Raw genomic sequence first — 12,312 nt, 5'->3', positions numbered from 1 at the left:
AAGAAGAAGAAAGAGAGAGAGAGAAAGAGACTTTGCCATACCTTAGCTAAAACTTGCTTCAATTAATTTATTAAATGCTTGCCAGCTTCATAGGTTAAAAGTGGTACACAAATAAAAATCTCACAGCTTAATCATCAGTAGGGATAAATATCTTTTCATATTCTTCTAAGCTAATTTATATGGTTTATGTGGGCAGAAGCATACTTCTTGAAACAATCATTTTTTCTAGTAGGTTATAGATCTTTTTATTGGTATCCTTTTACTGCCATTTGTGTGGTAAATATTTTGCTTGTCATCCTCCTTTAATTTATTCATGGCATATGTTCATAGTGGATGAATTTATAATTTTGCAAAGTTTACCAGTAACAATGGTCAACATTTATTGAAGACTTAGTTGCTTACCCTTGGTGGTCCCCAAGGATGTTATATCACTCAACTAGTGATACTTATACAGAGCTCTCTTCTTGCTTAAAATATAATACCAGAACACTATCACAAATACAAAATTGATTAAAGGAGATTTTTCTCACTGTATTTAGGCACATATCCCAATTCTTGAAAACTTTTCATTTGTAAGTGAGATGAACATAAAACACAAACCAGCACTCTGGTGCCTTAAAAACCTTGGAAATGAGTACAGATTATCACACTCTGGTAGTAAAGGGAAGGCACAGTCATAAAACTATTTACTATTCAGATAAAAAGTAAATATATTTTTATATGTTCTCTACTTTTTTCTCACAATAAATTTGAAGAAATATACTGCTCAAAAGAAGAAATAAAAGTTGGGATGATCAAGCTAGATTGAAAAAGGAGGGGTCTGGATGAGTTTTAAGAAGGGATTTACACCAATCAGGAATGTCAAAGTAAAATTTAAAGCAGTAGGAAAGGTGAAGGTAACAAATACTGGCTTTAAGAAAGGTGCTCTGGAGTACGGGTCTGAAGCGGTTACGGAACACAATGTAAAGACAAAAATAGATTGGAGACCACTAAAGATGGTAATTTTAGAAGAAATACGAGGAAAATTGAATCCCACAGAAGCCTTCAGAATGATGAACATGGGAGCATTACTGAAAGGCAAGATAAGGGAGGCTTCCTGGGCTAAATAAGGAAAGAAGACTCAGATTTGTCAGTAGGGGAAATCACCATATGCCAGGTCACTGTAGAGAAAACAGGTATCTCTTTTCCTGGAAACATGTTAAGAATCCTCTCAGAATGTCACAGTATCAGAAGTAAAGGACATTCAAGCACACAGATAGGTATGCAGATCACTCACAGAACAAAAGAAAGCAAGGCAAAGCAAAACACCAAACAAGCCAAAAAGAAAAGCAGACAAACAAATAAGCAAGCAAACAACCCCGAGACTCCTCCATATGAAACAACACAATACAAAGGTATAACCCAAGTATTCTTAATGCAGATGAAAATTTATAAGCAAAGAAAACAAAAGCATCAGGAATTATGGACAAGATGAAGTGCAAAGACACTTGTGCTTGAGACAATTTAAACACAGTATTTTAAAATAAAGTAATTTCAAATAATGGGTATAAATAGAGCTCACAGAGAAAATTCACCTGTTACAAGTAGTTCCTGAAACAGAGAACATGTATTTTGGAGGTGTTTTAGCTGTAATACAAAATGTCATGAATTGTAGGTTGTGCTAATTCCCTTATTTTATTTGGCGGAAGAGTAAATGCCATAAACAACAACGATGGTATTAGTTACAGCTGGCATTTGAAACGCTGTTCTTGGAACTTTAACTGAATCATCTCTTTTAATCTTCTGATCACTCTATCAAGGGGGTTCATTATTGTTTTCCTTTGAGATAGGAGAGGAAATGAACGTGCTATTCCATTCTCACTGTTAATAATTGGAGGTATTCAAGTCAATTGTAGGAAAATGGGTCCATGTCAAGACCATAGTGTTAGGTGAAATAAATGAGACATACAAGGTCAAATATCACATTGATTCTCTTCTATGAGAAAACCAGAGTAAAAATAAAGAGCAAAATAAGGGACAGATAATTAGAAGTACAAGACAGATCATTTTAAAGGGGAAAGGTTTCAGGAGATGGAGTGAGGGAGAGGGGAGGAGGGGACAGGGGTGGAAAAAGGAACTGGGGTGTGTTATGTACACGCACGGACACAAGCATGCACTTACACATGTACGTATTTTTAGTTTCTTAAATAAGAGAAACCATATGATATTTCAGCTTGTGTGTCTGACTGACTTCACTGAATATTATAGTCTCCAGTTGAATCCATTTACCTACAAATGCCTCAAGTTTATCTTTTTATGGCACAGTAGTACTCCTTTGTGTATAAATACCACATTTTCTTTATGCATTCAGGAATGAGGGAATAAGAGATGAGTAGAGGAGGGAGGGAAGAGAAGGAAAGGGGATGAAAAAAAGAAAAACTGAAGGGAAAAAGATACAAATAGAGTTTTGCAAGTGGGAAGAGGACCAAGAGTTGCAGGGAGCTGGGATAGGGGATGGAGAAAAAAGAAAAATTAAGATATATTGTGTACATGTACAAATTCTCTATGATACACATAATCATTATGTACTGCAAACTTGTACTAATAAGAATTTAAAAGTAGTCAGTAGTATATTTTATACATTTGATTGTCCTAAATATATCAGAAAAAAGGGTTACGTAATGAACGGAATAATTTGAGTGCTTTGAAAAAATGGAAAAGAATTAACAAGAAGTATGAAAATTTTCAGAAATAGAAAATGAAGCGACAGAAGTAAAATAAAACATATGGCAGTAAATGTTAGTGGGTTACATTCTCCATTAAAAAATTACAGCATAGTTTAAAGGAGCCACCTTAAAACCAAAATAATTTCTAAAGATTAAATAAGAGCACTAGCAAAGAAAGTGTGATATGTTGACCAAAAAAGCACTTTGTAGTATTTATATTAGAGTAAAACTTAAGTCAAAAGAAGTTAGTGAGGCAGAGCGGGAAGGAAGTCAATAGTAAATGGTATAATTTAAAGCAAAGTTTAAACACAAGCTGTTAAGAACCGAATATCATATCAGATTTATATATGAGATAAAGCTCTCAAGAGTATAAAAATAGAAACAAATCAGTAGTAATATACTTTGATTTCCTTCAATCCATGATGAATCTCCCAGTATAGAATATAGCATAAAACATGTGAACAAATGAATTTATAATGTTGGTTTAATCAATAGTATTAAGCTTTTTAGACTTCAGTAAATAGATTTTCTTTTCAAATATCCACCAAAAATTTCCTCATAAAGCAGCTGCAAATGAATCCTAATGAGTTTCTCAGAACAGATGACCAAGCATGTCATTTTCTATGAGCACAGAGCTATGGTCAAAGAATTTAATAATAATTTTAGAAAGGTAAACAACACTTGATCCCCTTCCCATTTGAAAAAGATCTGTTTTCCTACTTCCTATATTCTACTAAGCGAAGAAGGGAGGGGAGAGAGGATGAAAAAAATAACTGAGATGTGTTCTGTACTGTGCCAACTCCTCGCAAGGCATGTAATCATTATCTAACTTAAACATGTTCTAGAAAAAGAAAAACTGACAAAAAAGGGCAAGCAGGACCAGTAGAGTGACTAGTCAACTGGAAATTAATCTTGACTCCTCATTAGGATCATGTAAATGCAAACCTGCTTCTGCTTTAGAATACGCGGAAAATAGTGGTGAGAATAACAATTATAAAATTCAGGAGATATAATCACAGCTGTATTCAAGAATGATTTTAATGCCAGGAAAGTATTCAAGGCTACAGATGAAATAATGAAAACTGAATAAATAATGCACAATTTCCTACCATTTTGTTTGTAACTCTGGATTGTCTGTACTGTTCTTTTCTATTTTGTAAAAGGTTGTCTGTCTGTCAATGTTTCCCTCCTTGTATTTTTAAAATAAAAAAAAAAACAAACTATAAAGAGAACAACAAGAAGGTTCCAAGCAACCAAGAGAAGTAGTCTTCAGCAATAAAACCAGAAATTAAAAATCACAGGCTAGATAAATTCAAGAACTAATTTACAAAAAAATGTTAAAGTTGAAAAATGTACTTAGTCTAATCAGTAGGACAATGAAATATCTTCAGTAGGACACTGAAATATTTCAATGAAATATCTACCATCACGAGTTCAAGTGATGTGAGATCCTTTACTAATATACTTGAAATATTGGTTTTAAAAAGTAACTAGGAAAATATAAATTGATAAGGCCAACTAGAATAGGAGATTAACTCAGAATCATAGAAGATATAAAAAATTGTTTGCAAATAATTTTCTGTAATAAGGTGTCTGAGCCCAATTTTTATGGAAAAATTCCTTCAAAAGTTTAAAGAACACAAAAACTATATTAAATAAGGAGTCCCACAGCATAAATCCAAGATTAGTTTTCAAAGCCTAGCAGAATGTGTTCATGGGTGTACAAACACTTGCATTCTATAGAGCAAATTCTGAATGCAGGGAGAAACATTCTAAATAAAATGATAGGAAATCCAAAAAATCTATATGTTGAATAATTATATTATTAGGTCAAGTTGGGTTTATTCTATTAAAAATAGTAGTCTAGAGAGTATTTTTTACATTGATTGAAAATGCTGGCTCTAAATAATGCTGACAATAGAAAAAATTACGTGTGTGTGAGTGCATACTTTGTGTCTCTGCATGTCTATGTGTGTATAAGCATAGATTTCTGACTGAAAGAAAATGAACATAAACCATGCCGATTCCCCTGATTTCATCCTTGGATAGGCCACCTAAACAGAAAAGAAGCCAAAGGGACTAAGAGCATAGAAAAACAGAAAAGCCAGGGGGTGTTTAAGTTCCTTATATGAGGAAAAGCAGCTTAAATTTACAAGAAGGCTGATATACACAGAGACTTTTTTTTCCTTGGGCTACTTTCCTGTGTAATAAGGCTTTAGGAAGCTCTGTGCCACCTACACTTTTGTCCACTCAGAACACTTAAGCAGCTGGAGGTTGCTCAGGCAAGGTGGAGGTTGCTGGGGAGCACCAGTCAGTCTTTGGATGCCTAGTGCCATGGAGAGAGAGATATCAGGCCAAAGACTTACTGTAAAGAATTTCAACTGCTGCCTACATGCGGGCTATGTGGCAACTCTTGGCAAAAAAGAAATGCTCGATGTGGAGGTAGAGAAAACCTTTCCTGAAGAGGAGGGCTGCTTGGTTGGGTTAAGAGAGAGTGGTTGAATCCAGGTATACTAGAGCCTGTCTGCTTTGTGGTGCATTGTCCACCCCTTAGATTATAGCAGGTGCCATTCTTTATGGCTTGGGCTTTGGTTTCATCTCTTAGGTGCAAAAAAGAGCAGCCAAGGCAGCAAGAGAGTCTTCATCCATGGGAAAAATCACATGACACAGAAAGGGTGATGAATGGACCAAAATGGAACATAAATTTAACATAGGCACAATAAAAAGTCTCAAAAATTAAGGCAAAATATAATACTGAAAGCACAGTACATGAAGAGGCAAGCTGTTCCACAGAAACAACTAGAGATGGTAAATAAAAATGAGTTAATATATAGAACCCAGGAGAAAGTCTGAATGTCAGCCAAGAGACTTTGTGCAGAGAATTCAATTATTTTATTAAAGGCCATGTATAGAGACTTGAATAATAGAAAGATATACCATGTTTCTGGATGATACATCCTAACATTTTTACTAAGTTAATTCTTTCCAAATGACTGTAAGTTAAATATAATCTGAAAAGAATAGTGGACAAATTAACATCTGGATAGAAAAACTATTTTACACGATGAAAAATTGAAAAAAAGGGCCAATAGGGCCAATGCACTGTTAAGAAAGGAGCAAAGACAGTGCTATCAGAGTAAGATTTTTAAAAAAACACACCACAAAGAAAGCCATAGAAAAAGCAAATATAATATCTATGCAGCGGTATATATCAGTGGAATCAAATCAAATAAAGAACCCTAAAACAAGTTTGTGGGAACGTGTGGAGAATTGAGTATAAGAATTGTTTGAGAAACAATCTTCTTGTGCCATAAATTTCCAGTTGAAGTAAAAATCTAAATGTGAAAGAATAAAGCTAGTAAGTGAAAATGTAAATGAATACCTTTGACATCTGAGGTAGGAGAAATCTCTTAAAACAGGTCTAGTCATCACAAACCATAAATAAAAATACTGGTGGGTTTTATAACACTAAAATAAGAATCTTGGGCATGTATTTGATGCCCCGTGATCTGTGGCATGAATGGGAAGCATATATGTATGGTGATAATCGACTGAGATTTGTGCACTGTTTCAGCAGCTGCATAACTACTCAGGATGACCAGCAAACCAGGATGGAAAGGGTTGGTCTGGCTACATCTGGTATTAATTGACTAGCAAGAGGCTGAGAACTCCGGCTTGCACAGCACTGTACATATGTAATAGTGAAATGCTGAATTGATATTTAGGATTTTAATTAAAATGGAGTGGACTGCTCTTCTAGAAATCCCAGGAAATATGAGAACTTTCTTTGTCCTGTTCTGTGTCACATACCAAAAGCCAGGTATAAATTCTGGACCCCAATTAAAAAACAAGCCAGAGGCCATTTCCACCATTGCCACTAGTATGCACAGCCCCTGCGAGCAGTCTCATCTGTTTGGTTCACTTTTGTTTCCCAGGTGTGCAGAGCTGTCTAACATGATGCCATTCAGCACCTGTAGCTTTTGGACACTTACAATATGATTAGTCTGAACTGAAGTGTGATGCAAAGCAAAATATATTCTGATTTGGGAGATTTGCTGCAAAAGGATCTACTAACATCATTTTTTCATGTGGCACTGGGATTAAGCCCAGGGCCTTCTCACTGAGCTACATCCCCAATCTTTTTTATTTTTTGAGACAAGATTTTGCTAAATTGCTAAGTTGCCAAGACAGGGCTTGAACTTGTGATCATCCTGCCTCAGCCTTCCAGGGTGGTGGGATTATAGGAGTGAGCACATACCTGAGCAGTACTATTTTTTATTACTTATGCAAATGAATTTCATTTTCTTTTTACTTTAATCAATGTGATGACTAGAAATTTTTAAGTTACAAATGTGGCTTGTATTATATTCTTACTGAACACCAAGTACTTGTCCAGAGCAATGATAATACATCATTAGCAACCTAAAGACATTGAATTAAGAATGAATGAGTGAATTAGTTCAAGTGAGTCATTTAACTAGCAAGTAGTTCATTTCCTACATTCACTGTCCTGTCTTATGTCCTTCCCTTAACTGAAAACATTCTATTAACTGAGGAAAGGGTGGCTTCAGTGGGAAGGGCTAAGCAAGCTCCCAAAGGAAGAGGAACAACGAACAGAACACTATCACTTGAAAACCGTCCATTTGTGGCACAGCTCCTGGGAGGCAACTTTCTCATTAAACTCACCCTACAGCTCCATGAAGGCTACTATTTCAGTTCATAGACGATGGCACCGAAGGGCACAGAGGCAAAGATCATTCTGCGAATGTGTGCGGAGGGAAGAAATCAGCCCGGCTTACTCTGGCCCAGCCAGACCTTCCCGTCAGCCTAATCTGACTGTGATCACCATCCTCACCTTCTGTGTTTTAGTGACGTGTGACCCGCAGGATGTGCCTTCGTGCCTCTGTGCCTTTGCTCATGCTGTTTCTCTGTCCAGAAGCACCCTCACCCTACTGCAACGCCACCTACTGAGTCAGGGTCTGAACTTTGAAATATTTCCATATTTATTTGTTTCTGGTCTATGTTCTTCCTAAGGTGTGAGTGGGTAGGTTTTCTACCTTCTTCATGGGGGAGACTTTAGCAAAAAACATTGAAATGCCTGGTGCACAGGCAGTGCTTAATAAGTAACTGCTACCTGGATTGATGAAGATCACCATCCCAATCAGAACTAACTGCTCCTTGGGTCTACTTTAACGGAATGCTTGCACTTCAAACAGTTCTCATTTCAATTTGCATCCTATTATAATTAGCTCTCTTTGCATGTCTCACCATCCCAAGCTTATAAATTCCTTGTAGATTGAATCAGATCTCGGTCAATTTTATATCTATTCCAAAGCCATTCTCAGTATTTTTCCATATAAAACTTATTTTTTCTCCCACTGCAGACTGTTAGCTGTGTAAACAAATTCTAGCACTACTTCCCATCATACTGTATTGATACACGCTTATCCATGTTTATAGCAGTACAATTCACAATAGCTAAGCTCTACAATCAGCCTAGAAGTGCATTAATGGAGAGATAAAGAAAATGTATACATCCACGGTGGAATATTATTCAGCCAAAAGAAGAATGAAATCATGTCATTTGAAGGAAAATGGATGCATCTTGAGACCATAATGTAATGTGAAATAAATTAGACACAGAAAGTTAAATACAGCATGGCTTCTTTTACATGAGAAACCCAAAATATAACTAAAATAAAGAGTAAAATAAAGGAGAGATGGTAAGAAATACAGAGGCAGACTTTTCTGGAGACCAGAAGGGTATCAGGAAAAAGAGGAGGGGGAAACAAGGTAAAAGGATCCAAAATGATCAATGCATATACCAATTCCCCCAGATGAATATAACTACTATGTAGTACAAACATACACTAATGAACAAAATAAACAAATACAACACAAACTTTATTCTGTCTGGCCAATGAAATGTACACCCAAGGTAGATTTCTCCAGAGGTTTTTCCTTTTCTGATCTAAAAGAGAAGAGGCTTGATTAGTCATGTCTATCCCTCTTTCTTCTTTTCTTGAATGCAGGTATAAAGCACTAAGCCAAAGCAGCCCATGATAAGACGGTAAACAAGAGGACATAAACCAACAACCCAAGATGGCAGAATACAGGAAGACAGTGATGACTTCACTGAGTAGCTGAGTTGAATCGGTAATTTCCTATCTCTAGACTTCTTGATATATGAAAAAACATGCTTTATTATTCGGTTTGGTCCATTTTGTTATAGTTTAGCCAAAATCATCCTTTACTTGTACAGCTGACATTTTTTTTTTTTTTTTTTTTTGGTTTTTCTCTGGTACCGGGAACCAAACTCACGACCTTGCGCTTGCCAGGCAGGCGCTTTTGCCGCTGAGCTAAATCCCCAGCCCCTAGCTGACATATTTATCTGGAACACATGTATGTGTTACACTCTTGTGTAGATTTTTGATAAACAATATATTGTTATAGAAAAGTAATCACTGCAAAAATTTGAAATATGAGGAGATGGGGTGCACAGAAGCTAAGACAGCACTCAGCCACATGCTGATAGGAAATGGTAGAGTTAAGAGTTAGAAACACATCACTCAAGATGCCAAGCTCCATGCTTGTGACCTGGTGAAGCTTCTTCATGATGGGGTATATATGCTTCTGTCAGAGCCCACATCCCTCTGGGGCTAGTTCATCACTGTCCCCTGCAGACCTCATTCTAGAAGAACACTTTCTCATGGTCTTAGCTGGAGTAGTCTTACATCCTAAGATGGTTTTGCAACCTGTTGGCAAAATACTTCAAAAGGCACTTAGTCATATCTCTCACAAGCACTCTTTGATCCTGGTTATTCTTCCAACCAGAGCGGGAAATATGCTTTGTGTGTGTGAGGAACACCAAGGAACTTAAGCATCAGTGACTGGAGTAGACTGAGAGGAGGAGGCGAAGGATAATGATAAGGTGACACATGCAGAATCAGGATCTTGCTAGACCTTAGAGACCTTGGGAAGGTCTTTGGTGTTATTCTCTGTGTGACCCTCACTGCCTGACATTGAGTGATTGATATTAAAAGGATTACACTACCTTGTATGTGGATAAAGAACTTTCTGTAGACGGATGTCTTAATGTGGGGCTATAGAAGTAAATGGTAAGAGATGAAATGTTCTTGACATATTTTGAAATTAGAGCCCAGAAGACTTCTTAGTGGGTTGGAGATTAGGTTTGAGGAAAAGGGAACAGTCAGGGATGGGTCCAAGGTTTTTGACTGGTATTGTTGCCATTGGTCATTTTTGAGAGGACATACGGTATAAAAAAGCATGTCTGCTGTGGAGAGGGATACGTGTTAGGCAACTGCTTTCCATAGGCTAATTTTGAGATGATTATCTGGTGACTGTGTAAGGATCTGGTGTAAAGAGAGTTCAAATTCCCAAAATGTATTGCCCCAAACAACACATTAAACAATATCTGTACACCTGAGTCCAGATGACAAGGTGTCAGAGAAAATTATGTGGAAACACATTCGAAGACAAGGACAATGATCTATTATGAATTACAATCAGACACCCTAAGATTTAGCTTTTTAATCTTAATTTCCTCACCAACACATCAGTGGGTTATCAAGAACGTAGTGGTGTTTGTTGGACCCCTCTTTCAACCTAAGTAATACACCAATTTAATGGAGACAAGAAAAAACCAATCTCCTTTATGATTTTCTCCAAAACAGACAAAAAATATACAGACACATATAAAGATCGCTGCCATGCAGGGCAGCATTGTAACAAGTGACAAAGGGCTTTAGACAACTGAGTGCCCCAAGTGATCCTGCTGCCCAGGTCTGAATTCTGGTTTTGAGGCCTCTTGGCTCTATTCGCCTCTTTGAAAATGGGAAATGTAGGCTGTTAAGGTCATTCAAAGAGATAATCCCCACAAATCTCTTAGGAAAGAGTTTGATACACAGTATCAGTGCGATGAATATCAGTGAGCTTTTTTCCTTAAATTCACACAAGTGTGCAATACAGACACACATAACCCACTGAGCACATTGTGTTCTCTCCCGTGCACTGACAAGCTCATGAACAAACACTGTACTAAATCTACATGTAGAACGCACATCCACACACAATTGTCCTTAAAACTTCTCATTCCTTCACTGCCCAGCTTGCCTGTCTTTGTACTTGAACACTCCTAAATGCTTTAGAAGAATGTAAGGATTTTCTTCTAAGACCTTGCTGTTTCTGTTGATGCCTGCCATGGCTCACAGCTGGCTGTCCTGAGAAGGAGTGACAAATACCCTTAGCAAATCACTTTCTCTAAAAATAGACCTTCCCAGATGATCTGTAGCTTTAATTTCTATGTCCATACACTTTTAAAAGAAAAAAATCCATTCTTTTAGAGACTTACTGCTAATCCATCATAAGCAATGTGACCCAGGGAACATGAAGAAATCTCTCTCAAGTTTGCAGAATGGCCTAGGGTTACCTCATCTGTTTATTGGATTTATATAAAACCAAAATTCAAGGCTGACAGATTTCACCAGGTAGTGCCAGTTGAATGCTCATTCTGTTTGGCTTTATGGAGCCATTTACCTGAAGTAGCTTGCTGGTAATTTAACGCGTGACTTGCCTTCTCTATTTCTTCTTCAGGATGCACATGGATGAATTTCGTGGATACAAGATACCTTTCAAGTCATAGAATCAGTGTAGAATCAGGTGAATTGTTTGAACCACTACAGGCAAATTAATCTTTTCATGATCATAATTTCCCAGCAGATCACTTGGCTCTCTGGGTCAAGGACCACTAAGTTCACAGCGTTCATACTGCTGGGATGCATGTTTGTGGAAAAAAAGAATCAACAACAGCAACAACAACAAAAATCAACAGCACCAAAATGGTATTGTTATATTGGGAACCTCAGTACTGTTAGTTGAATGACAACAAGGACTAAGTGTGAATTCTATTTACCTCCTTATGTTCCTTTTATGCACACATCAACTAGAGTCTTACTTGAATTACTATGCTTCACTAATTTGGATAAGGAAAGGAGCATTTGGTCAAGGTGTTAAACAAAGTCATTAACCAATCCTCTAAAATCTGTCACGGGTACACTTTCTCTGAATTTTCAAATTGAGTAACACTGAATCTAGAAGATTAAAAAAAATGTCAAACCTATGTGTTTATACTAGATTCTTTTCAGTATAATCAGGGATAATAGATTTAACAAATTTCATGCTTGTGAACTTGACATTATTCTGTAGCTGGCCAGAGGCTGCCCCTCTTGACATTGTCGCTTTTCTTAACAATATTATTGTTATCATCATGACCATTACTTCATTATCTCCAGCTAAAATATGTGAAGCAAGGGAACCATGATATTCACTGTGCACTGTGTTGGGTGCCACAATTAAAGGCTGATAGACACACTCATACAATCACTTAGATGCCTATAAATTCGAGCATTAGGAAATCCAGATTCAAGCCAGCTCAAGCAATAAGAAAATTGTCTCCTATAAGATGAGATTCTAATGTAGAGAGACTAGAGCTTAATACAGCATCAAAATGATACCTACGACACTGCAGACTGAGTTTCTAGGCGCTGGGAGGCCCAGGGGACGGGCGGGGCGAGCAGGCCCTCGGAGC

General features: G+C 37.0%; 1 protein-coding gene and 1 long non-coding RNA gene across 2 annotated transcripts in view; one reads left to right on the top strand and one right to left on the bottom strand.

Moving 5' to 3' along the window:
* The window catches only part of LOC102028424, a 53,473-nt gene extending 41,629 nt beyond the window's left edge, over positions 1–11,844 (top strand). The window contains exons 2-3 of the long non-coding RNA XR_260785.2: positions 8,738–8,861; positions 11,319–11,844. This is a non-coding gene — a long non-coding RNA (uncharacterized LOC102028424). The remainder of the gene's footprint in view (positions 1–8,737; positions 8,862–11,318) is intronic.
* Positions 1–12,312, bottom strand: part of Stac (SH3 and cysteine rich domain) — a 146,550-nt gene that overhangs the window by 92,348 nt on the left and 41,890 nt on the right. The window lies entirely within an intron of this gene.

This window comes from Chinchilla lanigera, unplaced genomic scaffold (genome assembly GCF_000276665.1).
Source record: "Chinchilla lanigera isolate Chin_1 unplaced genomic scaffold, ChiLan1.0 scaffold00020, whole genome shotgun sequence".
Lineage (NCBI taxonomy): Eukaryota > Metazoa > Chordata > Mammalia > Rodentia > Chinchillidae > Chinchilla > Chinchilla lanigera.
The sequence above is the reverse complement of the archived record's forward strand: the minus strand, read 5'-3'. Positions and strand labels throughout refer to the sequence as shown.